The following is a 20,201-nucleotide window of genomic DNA, read 5'->3' on the forward strand; positions in this document are numbered from 1 at the left end:
CACTGCGTTAGCCAGGATGGTCTCAGTCTCCTGAATTCGTGATCCGCCCACATCGGCCCCCAAAGTGCTGGGATTACAGGCATGAGCCACTGCACCTGGCCAGATCCCATTCTTTTTCATGGCTGAATAGCACTCCACTGTGTATATGTACCACATTTTCTTTATCCATTTGTCTGTTGATGGATACTTGGGTTGCTTCCAAATATTGGCTACTGGGAATACAGCTGCAACAAACATAGCAATGCAGATATCTCTTCAATATACAGATTTCTTTTCTTTTAGATTTATACCTAGGAGTGGGATTGCTGGATCATATAGTATCTCTACTTTTAGTTTTTTGAGAAACCTCCAAACTGTTCTCCATAGTGGATGTACTAATTTATGTTCCCACCAACAGTGTATGAGGGCTTTCTTTTCTCTTTCCTCACCAGCATTTATTATTGACTGTCTTTTAGATAAAAGCCAGTTTAACTGGGGTGAGATGATATCTCATTGTAGTTTTGATTTGCATTTCTCTGATGATCAGTGATATTGAGAGCTTTTTCATATACCTGTTTGCCATTTGTACGTCTTCTTTTGAGAAATGTCTATTCAAATCTTTCACCCATTTTATACTTAGGCTATTAGATATTTTTCCTATAGAGTTGTTTGAGCTCCTTGTATATTCTGGTTATTTATTCCATGTCAAATGGATAGTTTACAGATATTTTCTCCCATTCTGTGGGTCATCTCTTCACTTTGTGGATTGTTTCCTTTGCTGTACAGAAGCTTTTAAATTTGATATGGTCCCATCTGTCCATTTTTGCTTTGGTTGCCTGTGCTTCTGGGGTATTATTCAAGAAATCTTTGCCCAGTCCAATGTCCTGGAGAGTTTCCTCAAAGTTTTCTTTTGATAGATTCATAGTTTGAGGTCTTTAATCCATTTTGATTTGATTTTTGTATATGGTAAGAGATAGGGGTCTAGTTTCATTCTTCTGCATACAGATATCCAGTTTTCCCCACACCATTTATTGAAGAGACTGTCCATTACCCTCTGTATCTTCTTGGCACCTTTATCAAAAATGAGTGCACCATAGGTGTATGGATTTGTTTCTGGGTTCTCTATTCTGTTCCACTGGTCTATGTGTCTGTTTTTCTGTTTTTATGCCAGTATCATGATGTTTTGGTTACTATAGCTCTGTAGTATAATTTGAAGTCAGTGTGATTCCTCCAGTTTTGTTCTTTTTGCTTAGGATAGCTTTGGATATTCTGGGTCTTTTGTGGGTCTATATAAATTTTAGGATTCATTTTTTTTCTATTTCTATGAAGAATGTCTTGGTATTTTGATAGGGATTGCATTGAATCTGTAGATTGCTTTGGGTAGTATGGACATTTTAACCATAATGATTCTTTGAATCCATGAACATGGAATATCTTTCCCTTTTTTGTATCCTTTTCAATTTCTTGCATCAATATTTTATGGTTTTCGTTGTAGAGATCTTTCATTTCTTTGGTTAATTCCTAGGTATTTTATTGTATCTGTAGCTATTGTGAATGGTAATACTTTTTAAATTTCATTTTTAGGTTGTTTGCTGTTGGCATATAGACATGCTAATGATTTTTGTATGTTGATTTTGTATCCTGCAACATTACTGAATTTGTTTATCAGTTCTAACAGGTTTTTGCTGGAGTTTTTAGTTTTTCCAAATGTAAGATCATATCATCTGCAAACAAGGATAATTTAACTCCTTCCTTTCCAATATGGATGCCCTTTCTTTCTTTCTCTCATCTGATTGTTCCAGCTAGGACTTCCAGTACTTCATTGAATAACAGTGGTGAAATTGGACATTCTTGTCGTGTTTCAGATCTTAGAGGAAAAGCTTTCAGTATTTTTCCCATTCAGTGTGATGCTAACTCTGGGTCTGTCATATATGGCTTATATTATGTTGAGATATGTTTCTTCTATACCCATTTTTTTGGGGGAGTTTATCATGAAGGAATGTTAAATTTTATCAAATCCTCTTTCAGCATCAATTGAAATGATCTTATGTTTTTTGCCCTTCATTCTGTTGATATGACTTATCACATTAATTGATTTGCATATGTTGAACCATTCTTGCATCCTTGGGATAAATCTCAATTGGTCATGATGAATGATATTTTAATTTGTTTTTGTATTCAATTTGTTAGTATTTTGATGAGGATTTTTGCATTAATATTCATCACTGATAATAGCCTGTCCCTTTTTAAAAAAATATGTCCTTGTCTTTGTGGGGTTTTTTGGTTTTTGGTGTTGTTTTGTTTTGTTTTGAAACGGGGTCTGACTCTGATGCCCAGGCTGGAGTGTGGTTGCATGATCACAGCTCCTTGCAGCCTTGACTTCCCAGGCTCAAGTGATACTCCCACCTCAGCCTCCTGAGTAGCTGGGACTATAGGCATGAACCATCATGCTTGGCTTATTTTTGTATTTTTTGTAAAGTTGGGGTTTCACCATGTTTCCCAGGCTGGTATCATTGTGTTTTTGATATGTTTTGACATGTTTTGGTATCAAGGTAATGCTGGCCTTGTAGAATGAGTTTGGAAATGTTCCCTTTTCCTTTCCTTTTTGGAATAGTTTGAATAGGATAGTATTTGTTTTTCTAGCAAGTATTTGGTAGAATTTAGCAATATAGCCATTGAATCCCAGGGTTTTTCTTGCTGGGAGATTTTTCATTACAGCTTTAATCTCATTACTTGCTATTGGTCTGTTCAGGTTTTAGATTTCTTCATGGTTCATTCTTGGTAGGTTATATGTGTCTAGGAATTTTTTCATTTCTTCTAGATTTTCCAATTTATTGGCATATAGCTGTTCATAGTAACCTTTAATGATCCTTTGAATTTCTGCAGGATTGGCTGAAATGTCTCTTTTTTCATCTCTGATTTTATTTATTTGGGTCTTCTCTCTTATTTTTTTTTCATTTGTGTGGCTAAAGGTTTGTCAATTTGTTTATATTTTTAAAAAATCGGCATTTTATTTTGATCTTTTGTATTGTTTTCTTCATTTCATTTATTTCTGCTCTGATCTTTATTATTTCTTTTCTTCTACTACTTTTGGGTTTGGCTTGTTCTTGCTTTTCTAGTTCTTTAAGATGAATCCTTAGGTTGTTTATTTGACGTTTTTCTTCTTTTTTGATGTAGGCACTTACAGCTGTAAACCTTCCTTTTAGTACTGCTTTAGCTGTATCCCATAGGTTTTGGTACGTTGTGTTTCCATTATCATTTGTTTCAAGGAAGTTTTAAATTTTCTTTTAATTTCTTCATTGACTCAGGAGCATATTTTTAAATTTTCTTGTGTTTTGTGTAGTTTCTAAACATTCCTCTTGTTATTGATTTCTAGTTTTATTGCATTGTGGTCAGAGAAGATGGTCCATATTATTTCATTTTTTTGAATGTTTTAAGACTTGTTTTGAGGCCTAACATAATCTATCCTTGAGAAAGATCCATGTGGTGAGGAGAAGAATATGTATTCTGCAGCCATTGGATGAAATGTTATGTAAATATCTATTAGGTTCATTTGGTCTATAGTGAAGATTAAGTCTGATCTTTCTTTGTTGATTTTCTGTCTGGAAGATCTGTTCAGTGATGAAAGTGGGGGGTTGAAGTCTCCAGCTCTTATTGTATTGGATTCTATCTCTTTAGTTCTAATAATATTTGCTTTATATATCTGGGTGCTCTAATGTTGGTGCAGATATATTTCAATTGTTATATACTCTTGCTGAATTGACCCCTATATCATTATATAATGACTTCTTTGTCTCTTCTTAGAGTTTTTGTCTTGAAATCTATTTTGTCTACTCTTTTTTGGTTTCCATTGGCATGGAATATCTTTTTCCATTCCTTTCTTTTCATTCTATGTGTGTCTTTTTAAGTGAAGTGTGTTTCTTGTAAAGCAACAGATCATGAGATCTTATGTTTTCATCCATTCTGCCACTCCATGTCTTTTTATTAGAGGGTTTAGTTCATTTATATTCAGTGTTATTATTGATGAGTAAGGACTAACTCCCACCATTTTGTCATTTGTTTTCTGGTTGCTTTTTCCTCCTTTCATTCCTGCCTGTCTTCCTTTCAACCAAGATAATTTTCTCTGGTGGTATGATTTAATTTGTTGCTTTTTATTTTTTATGTATCTGTTGTATGTTTTTTGATTTGAGGTTACTGTGCAGCTTGCAAATACTATCTTATAACCCACGATTTTAAGCGGATAACAACACTGCTTGTTTAAACAAACAAGCAAAGAGAATAATAAAGACCAATAGTCTACTCCTTAATTTCATCTGACAACTTTTAAACTTTTTGTTGTTTCTGTTTATATCTCATTTTACCGTCTATGTCTTGAAAGCTTGTTGTAGTTATGTTTTTATTAGTTCATCTTTTTAGTATTTCTACTTAAGATTGGAGTAGTTAAGTCTACACTTACAGTGTTATAATATTCTGTGTTTTTCTGTGGTGTTACTATAATATTACCAGTAAGTTTTGTACCTTCAGATGATTTCTTCTTGCTCATTACTGTTCTTTTCTTTCTGATTGAAGTACTGTCTTTAGCATTTCTTGTAGTACAGGTCTAATGTTAATGAAATCCCTCAGCTTTTGTTTGTCTGGAAAAGTATTTCTTTTTCATACTTGAAGGACATTTTTGCCAGATATACTATTCTAGTGTAAGAGTTTTTTTACATAAGCACTTCAAATATGTTATGCCACTCTCTCCTGGTCTGTACAGTTTCCACTGAAAAGTCTGCTGCCAGACTTATTGGCACTCCATTGTATGTTACTTGTTTCTTTTCTCTTGCTGCTTTTTGAATCTTTCCTTTATTTTTGATCTTTGGGAGTTTGATTATTAAATGCCTTGAGATGTTCTTCTTTGGGTTAAATCTGATTGGTGTTATATAATCTTATATTTGGTTATCAATAACTTTCTGTGGGTTTTGGAAGTTCTATGTTATTCCTTTGGATAAACTTTCTATCCCTATCTCTTTCTCTAGCTCCTTTTTAAGGCCAATAACTCTTAGGTTTGCCCCTTTAAGGCTAATTTCTAGATCTTCTAGGCATACTTTATATTTTTTTATTCTTTTGTTTCCTCTGACTGTATATTTTCAAGTAGCCTGTCTTCAAGCTCACTAATGCTTTCTTCTGTTTTGATTTATTCTGCTGGTGAAAGACTGATGCATTCTTCACCATGTCAATTCCATTTTTCAACTCCAAAATTTCTGCTAGATTCTTTTTAATTATTTCAATTTCTTTGTTAAACTTATCTGACAGAATTCTAATTTCCTTTTCTGTGTTATCTTGAATTTCTTTGCATTCCCCCAAACAGCTATTTTGAATTATCTGTCTGAAAGGTCATATATCTCTGCTTCTCCAGGATTGTTCCCTGTTCCCTTATTTAGTTCATTAGGTGAGGTCATGTTTTCCTGGAAGGTCTTGATGCTTGTGGATGTTCATTGGCGTTTGGGCATTGAAGAGTCAGATATCTATGGTAGTCTCTGCACTCTTTCCAGGCATTTAAAAAGACTTGGGTGTTGAGATCTAGGACATATCTACATTAGGGGGCTTCTCAAGCCCAGTAACACTATGGTTCTTCCAGACTCATAGAGGTACTGCCTTGATAATCTTGGATAATATTTGGAATAATTCTCTGGATTACCAGGCAGATTCTTGTTTCTTTCCTTACTTTCTTCCAAGCAAATGGAGTCTGTCTCTCTATGATGAGCTGTCTGGAGCTGGGGGTGGGGTGACACAAGCACCCCTGTGGCCACCACCACTGGGACTGAGTTGGGACAGACCTGAAGCTGGCACAGCACTGAGTCTCACCCAAGGCCTGTTGTAACCAGTACCTGGCTACTGCGTATGTTCACTCGAGGCCCTAGGGCTCTGCAATCAGCAGGTGGTAAAGCCAGCGAGATTTGTGTCCTTCTCTTCAGGGCAGCAAGTTCCCCTAGACCCTATTCTTTTCCAGAGATGCCATCCATGAACTAGGGACTAGAGTCAAAAATCTTAGTAATCTACCTGGTGCTCTATTCTACCGCAGCTGAGCTAGCACACAAATTATGTGACACAGTTATTTCTACGCTTTCCTCACCTTTCTACAGGCAGAGGAAACTCACCCATGGCCATCACCTCCACAGGCCCAAGGGGAGTGCTGCCGGGCTACCACAGAGGTTCACTAAGGCCCAAGGGCTCTTCAGTCAGCTTATGCTGAAGGCTGCCAGGTCTGGGACTCACTCTTCGGGGAAATGGTCCACCTTCTGGCCCAGGGAAGGCTCAGAAATTCCATCCAAGAGCCAAGGCCTCTAATTAGGGGCCCCAAGAGCCCACTTGTTACTCTACCCCACTGTTGCTGAGCTGGTACCTAAGGTGCAAGATCAAGTCCTCTTTACTTTTCCCTCAGCTTTTTTCAAGCAAAAGGAGTCTCTCACCATAGCCACCATAGCTGGGACTGTGCTGGTTCACATCTAAAGCCAGCATATCTCTGAGTCTTACCCAAGGCCCATGGCAAGTACTGCCTGGGTGCTGCTGCTGATTATTCAGGGCCCAAGGTCTCTTTAATCAGCAGGTGATGATTCCTCCCAGGATAGGTCCTTCCTTTCAAGGCAGTAGATTCCCCTCTGGCCTAAGGTATGTCTAGAAATACTGTCTGGGAACTAGGGCCTGGAATGGGGGCCTAATGACCCTGACTAGTGCCCTATCCAAGTTGCAAGACAAATTCCTCTTTACTCTTTCCTCTCCTCTCCTCAAGCAGAAGTAAGGCTTCTCCTTTGCAGCTGAGGGCTGTGCTGCCTGGTGTTTTGCGAGGGGTAGTGCAAGCACTCCTGTAGTTGCCCTGGCTGGTGTCTCAGTAGGTCACATGTCCCTCATGTCCACTGGCTACACGCCCAACTCAGCACTAAGACTTGTGTAGGAGTTGCAGTCCTTATTGCCTAAACTGCCTTTCAAGTTTATTTAGGGCCCCAGAGCATTTTAGGTCATAATGATGAGACTTGTTGGAACTCAAGTTCTGACTGTTGGGATGGGCCATTCCCCTCTGGCTAGGGCTAGTCTCAGTGCTCCCTCAATGGGCAGGCATCATTTGAGTTCAGCCCAGTTTTGCTTTCTGTTGTGACAGGGCAGCTTTGAGTTCAATGCCTCTCACAATCACTGCACTGTCCCTCTCCCAAGTGCACAGATTCTCTCTCTGCACCTACGGCCATTGCCAGAGGATAGGGGTGGGGTGCCATCAGCAATTCAAGAGTGTCTTTCTTGCCCTCTTCAGTGCCTCTGTCAGCAATATGAAGTTAAAACCAGGCACTGTGAGTGCTCACCTGATTTTTCATTCTTAGGAAGGTGCTTTATTTTATATTATTTCTTTCATGACTGCCTTGCTTGAAGGAAGATGCTTTTTATGTATAGATAGTTATTAAATTTGGTGTTCCTCTCTGGGGACAATCAGTGGAGCCTTCTATTCACCCATATTGCTCTGCCCTCTCTCTCTGATTTTTTTTTTTTTTTTTTTTTAAAATGGGGTTTCACTCTGTTGTTCATGCTAAAGTGCTGTGGCATTATCACAGCTCACTGCAGCTTCAACCTCCTGAGCTCAAGCACACCTCAGCCTCCCAAGTAGCAGGGACCACAGGCTTGCACCACCATGCCTGGCTAGTTTTTAAAATGTTTGACATTTTTTATACAGATGGGGTCTCACGTTGGCCAGGCTGGTCCCAAACTCCTGGGCTAAAGCAATCTTTCCACCTCAGCTTCCCAAAGTGCTGATATTACAGGCATGAGCCAATGCACCTGGCCAGGGTTTTGTAAATATGAGGATCATTTTTTCATTTGGTAAGACTCCCTCTTTCCTCATGGTAGTATTTGCACTTTAAGTATCCCGGAAGAGAAAGTACAAAATGCCAATAACAACATAGATAACTCTTTAAAATAAACATATTTTAATCACACAACATAAATCTACATACATTTGAAATATGTGTGAGATTATTCTTTTTCCCCCCAGAAATGGGGTTTTGCTATGTTGCTCAGGCTGGTCTCAAACTCCTAGCCTCAAGCAATCCTCCCACCTCAGCTTCCCTAGTAGCTGGGATTACAGGCATGCCCCACTATACCTGGCAGATTATTCTTTATTCCAGGTAGAAACCAAGTTTAGACAAACCTTGGTATGAAATTTCTGCCATTTCTGTGGATATATCTAAACTTCTTTTATTATTTATTTGTTTATTTATTTATTTATTTATTTATTCATTTTTTGAGAGAGAGTCTAGCTCTGTTGCCCAGGCTAGAATGCAGTAGCATGATCTTGGCTCACTGCAACCTCCACTTCCTGGGTTCAAGCGATTCTCCTGCCTTAGCCTCCAAAATAGCTGGGATTACAGGCCTGCACCACCACACCCAGCTAATTTTTATATTTTTAGTCGAGACGGGGTTTCACCATGTTTACCAGGCTAGTCTCGAATTCCTGACCTCAGGTGATCTACCTGCCTTGGTCTCCCAAAGTGCTGGGATTACAGGCGTGAGCCACTGCACCCGGCCTAGTGATACACTTAAAAGAAGTTCTGATACAGCTATAGAGGTGGTAAGGCTTTTATTCTAAGATTTTTTCTAAACAAAATAAAGCTAACCTGCAAATACAGTTTTAAAGATAATTAACACATATTGAAAGTAAATAACTATGTTTCTAACGATCAGCTAGGCACTGTTCAGGAGAAAAAGGGGTGATTTCTGCCCTCCAGGGTTGGTGTCAAGGTTGAGTTGACAAGACTAACACACATGACCTGAAAAGTGTTGGCTGAATGCCATATTCGTTCAGGCTGTAGGTAATTGGAGAAGGGAGTGCAGTGTGGGATGAGGCAAGTTGTGATATTAGATCCTCACTTTCTACTGATGTAGACTTCATGCCAACTTGGCCAAGATGACCAAGTGAACTCAGCAAAGCTGAGAGAAACTGGGCTCCAGCTCTCATGATTTCCATCTATTCCAGAATAATAAATGTTAGATAAATCCTTCGTTAAGAAGTAACCAAAGACTTTTTTTCCTTTGGGGCAAATCTAAATGATTCCAATTTAGAAAACACATACTTTTTTTTCTGACAGAAGATAACACAAGCTTTAATTTTCAAATTTCCTCCCATGTTTCATGTGAAGGAGTTAAGGTCATGCTGCCCCAAAATATGCTGCTTTGGCATGTTAATTATTTTGAGCTGAAGGCACTTGAGAAAGAGCTGACGCAGGAAGGGCTCTCTGACCTCCCCTTTTCTATTTAAGAACAGGCCATAAAACTTCCCATGAGGAAGGTGCCCTCCTTATACCAGAAAGACAAGAAATCCTTATCACCAGAGACTGGGAATCGACATTGAAATGGATCTGCATAAACAAACTTAATAAATAATCCTTATATCTTACTAGTTTTACCCCCATTCATATATCTCCCAGTCATTTCCCCACAATTTATTACCTCCAGTCCAAACCCCTTTATCTTGTTATTTCTTCATAAACGTATAATTTCTTTGTCAAAAATGTTTAGAAAGATTTCTGCTCTGGTCACTTCTTTAGAGCGTCATGTGAAAGCCCGTGTACGTGTAGAAATTTAATAAAACTTGTCTACTTTTCTCCTGTTTATCCATCTTATGTCTGTTTAATTCTTAGTCCCAACCAGAGAACCTGAGAAGGTAGAGGATAATGTGTTTCCTCCTCAACAGATGTAACATGTTATTTTATGTTACTAAATATACTATTAAGACCATTGTAATTCAATATAGAAAGGTAGAAAAGAAAGGAAAGAAGGAAAAACTAGAACCTAAATGCTTATCTCCAAGGGTACGAGTAAATAAAATGCAGCAAATGCATACAATAGAATGTTATGCAACAGTTTGAGATAGAAATACATGTGCTATATTGACAAAGACCTCCAATACATATTAATTGAAAACAGCAAGCTGCTAATTAACACAGGGCATATAAATTCATTGATATTAAAAGACACACACAGATAGACACACATACACACACCTCACAGAACAAAAGTATATATTTCTGTATGTATCTAGTATTCGTTTATTTACAAAATCACCTAGAAGAAACTCTGAAAGACATGCCCCCAGATGGCAACAATCTCTGGGAAGTATGGCATTGGGAGGCAGGATGCAAATATACATCTCTATTATTTAAAGACTTCCCATCCTTTGAGCTGGAGCTGCAAGGTAAAAATAATAACAAATAAATAACAAAAAAGATTTCCCAATAGATATTCATGTATTTCCCTGTCTTTCTTAGGGTCAGAATCAAAGAGGGCTGGGTACAGTGGCTCATGCCACTAATCCCAGCACTTTGGGAGGCCAAGGTGGGCAGATCACTTGAGCTCAGGAGTTCAAGACCAGCCTGGGCAACACTGATGGTGGCGGTGGCCTGCCTGGAGTAGCCACTGTGAGGATACCAGCTGCAGGGAGGGAGGCACAGCCAGGGCTGCATGCACCACGGAACCGGCGGGGCCGGGAACAGCTGATCCCAGCAAAAGCCCCATGCCCTACGGAGTTGGTTGGGCGGGAGCCCATGCTCCCGGGTGCAGCTGCAGGCGCCCAGCCATGGCTCTGGACCCAGGCATGCCTGTACTCTCAGGGCCCTGGGAAGCTCTGCAGGCTCTCACTCCCTGTCCTATTCCCGCTCTCAGCACCCGCCCCCATGGCAGAGCAAAGCTGCGGACGTATCCTGTTAACTGAGCCCAGGTGCTGTTGTGACCCGGCCAGGTGTGCACACACTTGGGGCAGCACTGACACACCACCGCCCTGCCACCGCCACCTCAGCGCCCTCCAGAAACTGGTTCTGAGGCTGAAACTTTGGGTGCCAACGAGTACGGGAGGGAGGCCTGGGGGGCTGAGGGTGGCTTGGGGCGGGCCTGAGGATGCCCCTTGCGCAGACAGCCTGGGTGCCATGGATAGCATGTTGTTGGTGGTGGGCAACAGGCAGGTTCCTCCGTGGGAGGGGGCGGGTCCCCTGAAGCCTGGGGGCTGGGCTACCAGTTCTGGACAAAGTCTCCCACCCACAGTGAGAACTTCCTTGATACCTTTTGGCAAATCAAGTGGTGCTTTTTCCAGGCATGCCCATGGACCAATCAGCACACACTTCCTCCATTTTGAGCATTTCCTCCATTCTGAGCCTGTAAAATCCCCGGAGTCAGCCAGACTCAAGACACTCAGGACGACCTGCCTCTGAATAGGAGCTACCCACTTCTGGTCTCCCCTCTCCTGAGAGCTGTACCGCTGCTCAATAAAGCTCCTCTGCCTTGCTCACCCTCTAGCTGTCTGCATAACTTCATTTTTCCTGGAAGCGGGACAAGAACCCAGGACCCGCTGAATGGCGGGAGCAAAAGGAGCTGTAACACTTTCCTAGCTGGCTCCCGAGCTGTGGCAGGAGCTAAAGGGGCTGTAACACTATAGCCCTTCTGCCCTCCATGGGCACCAGGCAGCTGTCCCAAGTGACAGGAAGCAGTGGTGGGGTGGGGCCAGCCCAGGAGCCCCGAGCTGAAGCAGGACAGTGGGACTGAAAGAGCCGCAACACAAACGGGCTGAAACACGCTCCCCACCTTCCCCCGCCCCCAACCTCCGTCACCCCACCTCACCTTACTGGGACGAGGAGGAGAGAAGAGAGGGCTCTCCTTCTGGGAGCCCAGACCCCTGGGCTCCCTGAGTCAGAGCTCGACATGCTGTAATACTCTTTTTGGGACTCTGCGGTTCCTGGCATCTCTGAGCTTTTGGGCGCCACCTGTTCCCCTCGTCCAGACACTGGTGCCTGCAGTGGAAGCCCATTGCAATACATCTGGTCCAGCCGCATCCTCGCACAGAGCCAGTGCTTGTGTTGATGCCTGGAGCTTCCTGCCCTGCCACAGCAGCCAGCCTGCCTGGCTATGCACAGTGGCCAGACTCCACGCTCGCTCGCTGACACAACCCACACCCCTTGCCACTCCATGCCTGGCTCGCTCTTGGCATGCATGGGATCCAGGCTGGTAGCACCAGCCAAGATCAGCCTGCCAGGCCAAGTGGGCGAGCCCAGTGAGCACAAGCAAAACTCAAGCATAAGTGCCACCAGCCACAGACGCTTCTGGCTGGTGAAGCCACACCCTAAGGATCCTAAGACAAAGTGGCAAAACCCAGTCTCTACCAAAAATACAAAAATTAGCTGGATGTCGCCTGTATTCCCAGCTACTCAGGAGGCTGAGGCAGGAGGATTGCTCGAGCCAGGAGTTGAGGCTGCAGTAAGCCGTGTTCACGCCACCATACTCAAGCCTGACAGACCGTTCTCCAAAAAAAAAAAAAAAAAAAAAAAAGAATCAAAAGATCTTCACAATCTGTATTCTCTACCCCCTACTTCTCTGATCTCATTTTCCCTTTTACTGGTTGATTTTATTTTCCCTTTTACTGATTCCCTACCCATACTTCTCAGATCTCATTTTTCTTTTTACTAATTGTAATCTCCTTGCTAAACCTCAAATATACATGCATTGATGCACCTGAGGGCTTTTGAAAAGGCAGCTCCCTTTGCGAAGAATGCTCTGCCTCTGTTTACCTATGTTGCTCATTAATTCACTTCCTTTAAGTTTTTCAAGTGGTAACTTCTCTGTGAGGCCTACCCTGACTTAATTATAATTCCCCCTACTGGCGTTCCCAGTCTGCCTCATCTTATTCTTGTTTATAGCATTACTCACCTTCTAACATATTATATAATTTGTTACTTACTATGTTTGTTTTTCTCCTTTCACTGGAATGTAAGCTCTATGAGGGCATGGATTTTTACTTCCTTTGTTCATCAGTGTATCCTTAGTTCTTAGAATTGTGCCCAGTATACCAGTCAGTGCTCGATGACATGTGCTAACTTACAAATCTTCACAAGAATATATTCATGTGTTTTGCATGTTTTTAAAAATCAAAGACTATGAATCAAATATAATCACCAATCATACAAACAAAAAGTTAGAATAAAATGTTTGAGAAGCTCCTGGGTTCTGTGGAACAAAGTTTGAAGACCTCTGGCTTAAAGCAAAATCAGACAGAGCTCACATTGATTTAGGCACACGACTTGCAATGCAAACTATTTTACCCTGGAACATCTGTTTTTTCAAAACACTGGGAATAAACCAACCATTCCTAGGAGTCTCTGTGAAATCCCCAGGGATTGCTTTTTGTTTTGTTTTTGTTTGAGACCGGGTCTTGCTCTGTTCACCAGGCTATAGTGTAGTGGTGCAATCATAGTTCACTGCAGCCTTGAACTCCTGAGCTCAAGCAATCCTTCCACCTCAGCCCCCTGGGTAGCTAGGACTATGGGAACATGTCCCCAAAACCAGCTAATTTTTTACAGAAATTTTTGTAGAGATGGAATTTCCCAGGTTGGTCTTGAACACCTGGCCTCAAGCAATCCTCCTGCCTCAGCCTCCCAAAGCACTGGGATTACTGCTGTGAGCCACCACACCCAGCCTCTTCTCTCTCTCTCTCTCTCTCTCTCCCTCCCTCCCTCCCTCTCTCTCTCTCTCTCTCGTAGAGGCAGAGTCTCCCAGTGTTGCTCAGGCTGCTCTCAAACTCCTGGGCTCAAGCGATCCTCCCACCTATCTCTTTATTTATTATCAAGATTCATAATTATTATTTACAAGCTCCTCAGCACTTGTAGTTTTGACTTCTTGTTTTGCCAATTATATTATAAATTTCTCAGAGTTACTGGCCAGATCTTATGCTTCTATACTCCAATAGTGTGATTCTGTCCACATAGTAACTATTTAATCAAGGCTTTGTAATCAGCATTGTAAACCAAGTGAGAATATAAATGAGCCTATAAACATTACCCCAAATCACACAGAACTTTGAACTTTGAAATACTAAATCTATTTCAGTGATTTTTTTCTGAATTTTAAAAGCGAAGCACCAGAACAGAACATTGGCAACTGACAAGTTTTCCTTGTTAACTCCAGATTTGTGTACTGAAAGGTGGTACAAACATCTAGGGAAGCTCGAATCAAAGCTAATATTTTTACTAGACAGACCAACCCCACCTCTGTTATTACCTGGCATATGCGTGTGGCTGTTCATAAATGTTTGGGGTCTGAGAATCTAGGTATAAGAAAGTTAATGATTGGTACCTAGATCAGCTTGACAGAGAATAAAGACTTCCAAGAGCACAGCGCTGCCTGGTTGATTGGTTCTGAAGATCTACACAACAAATACAGCAAACTTTATGTATTTACATAATGAAGCACTTGTATGTTTGTATATACCTTTTGTGGCAGAGGAGACCAAAGAAAATGGCATAAAGTAAGGAGAGGTTTTTTGTTTTTTTTTTTTTGAGACGAAGTCTTGCTCTGTCACCAGGCTGGAGTGCAGTGAGGCGATCTTGGCTCACTGCAACCTCCGCCTCCTGGGTTCAAATGATTCTCCTGCATCAGCCTCCCAAGTAGCTGGGACTACAGGCACGTGCCACCATGCCCAGCTAATTTTTGTATTTTTAGTAAAGACGGAGTTTCACCATTTTGGCTGGGATGCTCTCGATCTCTTGACCTCGTGATCTGCCCGTCTCGGCCTCCCAAAGTGCTGGGATTACAGGCTTGAGCCACCGAGCCTGGCCCAGGAGAGATTTTTAAATAGTAAAAATTATGAACAATCATTGTGCCCCACTATTAGACAATATGACATAAACTGGCATACAATATCATAATCATAAATATTAACAAGTATTTGACACATAGCATACATATAAGGTTATCTTAGGTGAAGAAAATCAGAACTTAGGCTGGGCGCGGTGGCTCACGCCTGTAATCCCAGCACTTTGGGAGGCCGAGGTGGGCGGATCACAAGGTCAGGAGATCGAGACCATCATGGCTAACACGGTGAAACCCCGTCTCTACTAAAAATATAAAAAATTAGCCGGGCGTGGTGGCGGGTGCCTGTAGTCCCAGCTACTTGGGAGGCTGAGGCAGGAGAATGGCGTGAACCCGGGAGGCGGAGCTTGCAGTGAGCTGAGACATCGCGCCACTGCACTCCAGCCCGGGAGACAGAGCAAGACTCCGTCTCAAAAAAAAAAAAAAAAAAAAAGAAAATCATAACTTAATATGAACACATTCACTGATTTTGAAATGTAAGAAAAAATATGCATGAACTGGCAGCTATCAGAAATTAACCTGAGAGAAAGAAAATAGGGTGCTTTTTTTTTTTTTTTTTTTTTTGAGACGGAGTTTCGCTGTTGTTGCCCAGGCTGTAGTGCAATGGTACAATCTCAGCTCACTGCAACCTCTGCCCCCGAGTTCAAGCGATTCTCCTGCCTCAGCCTCCCAAGTAGCTGGGATTACAGGTATGTGCCACCACACCCTGTTAATTTTGTATTTTTAGTAGAGACAGGGTTTCTCCATGTTGGTCAGGCTGGTCTCAAACTCCTGAACTCAGGTGATGCACCTGCCTCGGCCTCCCAAAGCGTTGGGATTACAGACATGTGCCACTGTGCCTGGCCAGGGTGTTTTTTTTTTGTTTTTTTTTTTTAAGACAGGGTCTTACAGTGTTGCCCAGGTTGGCCTCCAACTCCTGGACTCAAGGGATCCTCCTGCAAAAGCCTCTGAGTGGCTGGGACAGCAGGCACATGCCAGCACACCTGGCTCAGAAATAGTGTTTTCTTTTGTTGTTTTTTTGTTTTCAAGATGGGGTCTTATTCTGTGCCCCAGGCCGTAATGCAGTGGCGTGATCTATGCTCACTGCAAACTCTGCCTCCTGGTTCAAGCGATTCTCCTGCCTCAGCCACCTGAGTAGCTGAGTAGCTGAGCAAGCATGCACCACCATGCTCAGCTAATTTTTGTATTTTTAGGAGAGACAGGTTTCACAGTTTTGGCCAGGCTGGTCTCCAACTCCTGACCTCAAGTGATCGGCCCACCTCGGCCTCCCAAAGTGCTGGGATTACAGGTGTTAGCCACCTCACCTGGCCAGAAATATGGTTTTGATAGTTATTACTGTTTCTTCCTCTATCAGTTTACTAAATTTCATCACTGTCAGTATTTTTGAGTGAGAAAGAGGCAAAAGAATATTAGAAGAAATTCAATCAGTCAGGGAAAGAGACAGTTTAAAAAAGGAAAGCAGTAGAAAGATACTAAGAGGAAAAAAGCATATAAGAGAAGAGGGAAAAGCATAGAAACATTTGCTAAAGAAGCAAAACCTAGAGAGACAGGAACCAATGACAGAAAGAGGGATATGTTATTGTGTGGGTTGTTTATTAACTTGAATGAATCTCAAATGTCTCACAACAACCCTACATGGTATTATAATCATCCTCATTTTAAAATGACAAAAACAAGTGACAGCATGGATTAAATAAATTGCTCAGTTATTCTAGGGGGCAGTGGAGGGAGATGAGATTGAGGCAACATCACTCTTTGTTGTTGTTGTTGTTGTTGTTGTTGTTGGGTTCTTAGAGACAGGGTCTTGCTTTGTTGCCCAGGCTGGAATCAGTGGCTCCATCATAGCTCACTGCACCCCCAATCTAGTGGGCTCAAATGATCCTCCCACCTTGGCCTCCCAAAGCACTGGGATTACAGGTATAAGCCACTGTGCCTGGCCTGATTTCATGCTCTAAAGCATTTTTTTCACCACCTCTTATGCAAACATGTAAACATTCCAAAAGATAAGTTTCCATCATCCTTTCAAATAGTGACAACTGATTCAGCAATTTAACATAAATCTATTTGCCTTTGTTCTAATATACTTTAATTTTTTAAAAATAATCATTTATTTGTTTGTTTGTTTATTTTTGAGACAGAGTCCTGCTGTGTCATCGCCCAGGCTGAAGTGCAGTGGCATAGTCTCGGCTCACGGCAACCTCCACTCTCAGGTTCAAGTGATTCTTATGCCTCAGCCTCCCAAGTAACTAAGATTATAGGCATGTGCCACCACGCCCAGCTATTTTTTTTGAGATGGAGTCTCGCTCTGTCGCCCAGGCTGGAGTGTAGTGGAGCAATCTCGGCTCACTGCAACCTCTGCCTCCCAGGTTCAAGTGATTCTCCTGCCTCAGCCTCCCAAGTAGCTGGGACTACAGGTGCATGCCACCATGCCTGGCTAATTTTTGTATTTTTAGTAGAGACGGGGTTTCACCGTGTTAGCCAGGATTGTCTCAATCTGTTGACCTCATGATCCACCCACCTCAGCCTCCCAAAGTGCTGGGATTACAGGTGTGAGCCGCCGTGCCCAGCCTTGTATTTTTAGTAAAGACGGGGTTTCACTATGTTGGCCAAACTAGTCTCGAACTCCTGGCCTCAAATGATCCACCTGCCTCAGCCTCCCGGAGTGCTGGGATTATAGGCATGAGCCACCACACCCAGGCTAGACTTTAATTTTTAAGTAATTTTTTTTTTCCCCAAAGAAATTCTAAAGGTTTTCATCTTTGGAAAAATGGCAGTGTGCTCTTTCACCTGCACCAAAGAGAATGGTAGAGCGTATTCGTTCACTTCTTCATTCATAAATTGCGTGGCTATGTGCAGAACTGTGATCGGTACCCTGTGTATAGGACAGAATAAAACACACCTGGACACCTGGCCCCCATTCTCCAAGAACTTACACAGTGACTTTTAGGGGTTAATTTGGAAGATGTTCACTGGTTTAGCATCTAATAAACTGTGTAATTTTGAAAACAAGGGGCTAGATTAGAAAACCCAACATTAATATTATCTGCCTTTTAAAATGTGGATGTTGGGACAGGGATTCTCTCTAATGAGCTTGGCTTTGGGCTTTGGGTTAGACAGGCTGCTCACATTTCTTTGATCCTTAAGAGCAGGCATGGTGTCAGGGAAATATCACAGTGTGAAGATCTTCTTGGCAGGACCTAAGAAGACTCTTAGATTTGTATCTTCTTACGTTATCATCATTTCTTACTTCAAGCATCAATGTCGTATTTTGTCAGCTGTGCTGCAAAACTTTCTCGAACTGATTGAACAAGAGCTTCAAACAATGCTGGGCCCACCTACTCCATTTAGTTCTAATTGGAGAAATCTGAGGACCTCATTCTTCTTAGCAACACAGTGATTTTAACTTTTTCCATGATTCATTTTTTTGGAAGGCTGCCTTCTCAAGTTTCAAAAAAGGCTCAGGAATTACATAACTCTTCTCTATTCTAAGTTTATCACTCAGATCCATTGAATGCCTAATTACCAATTACCACTTACCAATTACCAATTACCACTATGTGTCAGACCCTGTGGTAATTGTTAGGATTATATAGAAAGAAGACCTAGGCTGGGCGCAGTGGATCATGCCTGTAATCCCAGCACTTTGGGAGGCTGAGGCAGGCAGATCACAAGGTCAGGAGTTTGAGACCAGCCCGGCTGACATGGTGAAGCCCCGTCTCTACCAAAAATACAAAAATTAGCTGGGCGTGGTGGTGTGCACCTGTAATCCCAGCTACTCGGGAGGCTGAGGCTGGAGAATTGCTTGAACCCGGGAAGCAGAGGTTGCAGTGAGCTGAGATTGGACCACTGTACTCCAGCTCTGGGTGACAGAGCAAGACTCCATCTCAGAAAAAAAAAAAAGAAAGAAAGAAGACCTAGTCCCTGCCCTTAAGGAATTCACAGTCTAAAGGAGAAGCAAGGGAAGGAAACAAAGCATCATAATTCAGGGTAGTGAGTGTTCGAACAGAAGTAAGCATTGGATGTAGGCATACATAAAAGGGGAACTTAGACAGGGAGTCTTAGAACAAACATCTTGGAGGAAATGACGTCTGAATTTTGAAGTTTGCCAAGGAAAGAAGCAGGGAGATGAGTTAAAGGGAGAGAGAAACAAGTGCACTGAATGGGATCAAGCTTAAGAAGTGTATTTGTCCATTCTCATGCTGTTGATAAAGACATACCTGAGGCCAGGCGTGGTGTCTCATGCCTGTAATCCCAGCACTCCAGGAGGCCGAGGTGGGCAGATCATGAGGTCAAGAGATCGAGACCATCCTGGCCAACATGGTGAAACCCCGTCTCTACTAAAAATGCAAAAATTAGCCAGGAATGCCCTGTGCCTGTAATCCCAGCGACTCGGGAGGCTGAGGCAGGAGAATTGCTTGAGCCAGGGAGGCAGAGGTTGCAGTGAGCTGAGATCGTGCCACTGCACTCCAGCCTGGCGACAGAATGAGACTCCGTCTCAAAAAAAAAAAAAAAAAAAAAAAAGACATACCTGAGAGCGGGTAATTTATAAAGAAAAAGAGGTTGAATGAGCTCACAGTTCCAAGTTGCTGAGGAGGCCTCACAATCATCGCAGACGGCGAAAGGCATGTCTTTACATGGCAGCAGGCAAGAGAGAATGAGAGCCAAGAGAAAAGGGTTTCCCCTTATAAAACTATCAGATCTCATGAGACTTATTCACTACCATGAGAACAGTATGGGGGAAACTGCCCCCCATGATTCAATTATCTCCCAACGGGTCCCTACCACAACACGTGGGAATTATGGGAGCTACAATTCAAGATGAGATTTGGGTGGGGATACAGCCAAACCATATCAAGAAGGAAACTTGTAAGTGGAAGAAATGACGCTGGAGCAGTGGCAGGGAATAGATTACGAAGAAAGTGTCTTTCATGCAATGCTAAAGAGCTTTAATTTTACCTAGAAGTTGCAATTGGAAGAATGTAAACATAAGCATGCTTTGATTAGTGTGTGAAGAATGGACAAAGGGTGACCCCAAAGGCAAGGGAAACCAGTTGGAAAACTCCCGTGTTGTAGTGAGGATGGAGCAGAGGAGACAAATTATAGACATGAAGCAGCAAAGGCTGGTTCCTGGGTTTTGCTTTGGGAGTCTGAGTGGGAGGCATTGTCATTCACCACGAGAGGCAAATTAGAAGGAATAGGCTTGGGTGGGAATTCCATTTTAGATATGTTGAGGTGTCTAGAGGCCCTCAATGGCCATTTTCAGTCCATGTCTGGATATTTTAGTTGGGAGCTTAGGAGAGAAATCTTGGCTGGAAATAAAGTGGCAAGTCACCAGCATACACGTGACAGGTGCAGTCATAACGCTGTATTGCCTTTCACAAGGACAGTACACACCATGAGAAGATGGTTGATGGTAGACAATGAGAGGGCAGGGGACTGAGAAGCCACTGCTGGATATTTAGAAGGAAAACCAGAAAAGTAGGGATGGGAAAGATAAGACTGCTTAATGAGAAGGGAGTGGCCAAGAGGGTAAAATGCTAAAGAGCTCAAGTAAGTTAAAACTAAAAAGA

This window comes from Gorilla gorilla, chromosome 3 (assembly GCF_029281585.2).
Source record: "Gorilla gorilla gorilla isolate KB3781 chromosome 3, NHGRI_mGorGor1-v2.1_pri, whole genome shotgun sequence".
Lineage (NCBI taxonomy): Eukaryota > Metazoa > Chordata > Mammalia > Primates > Hominidae > Gorilla > Gorilla gorilla.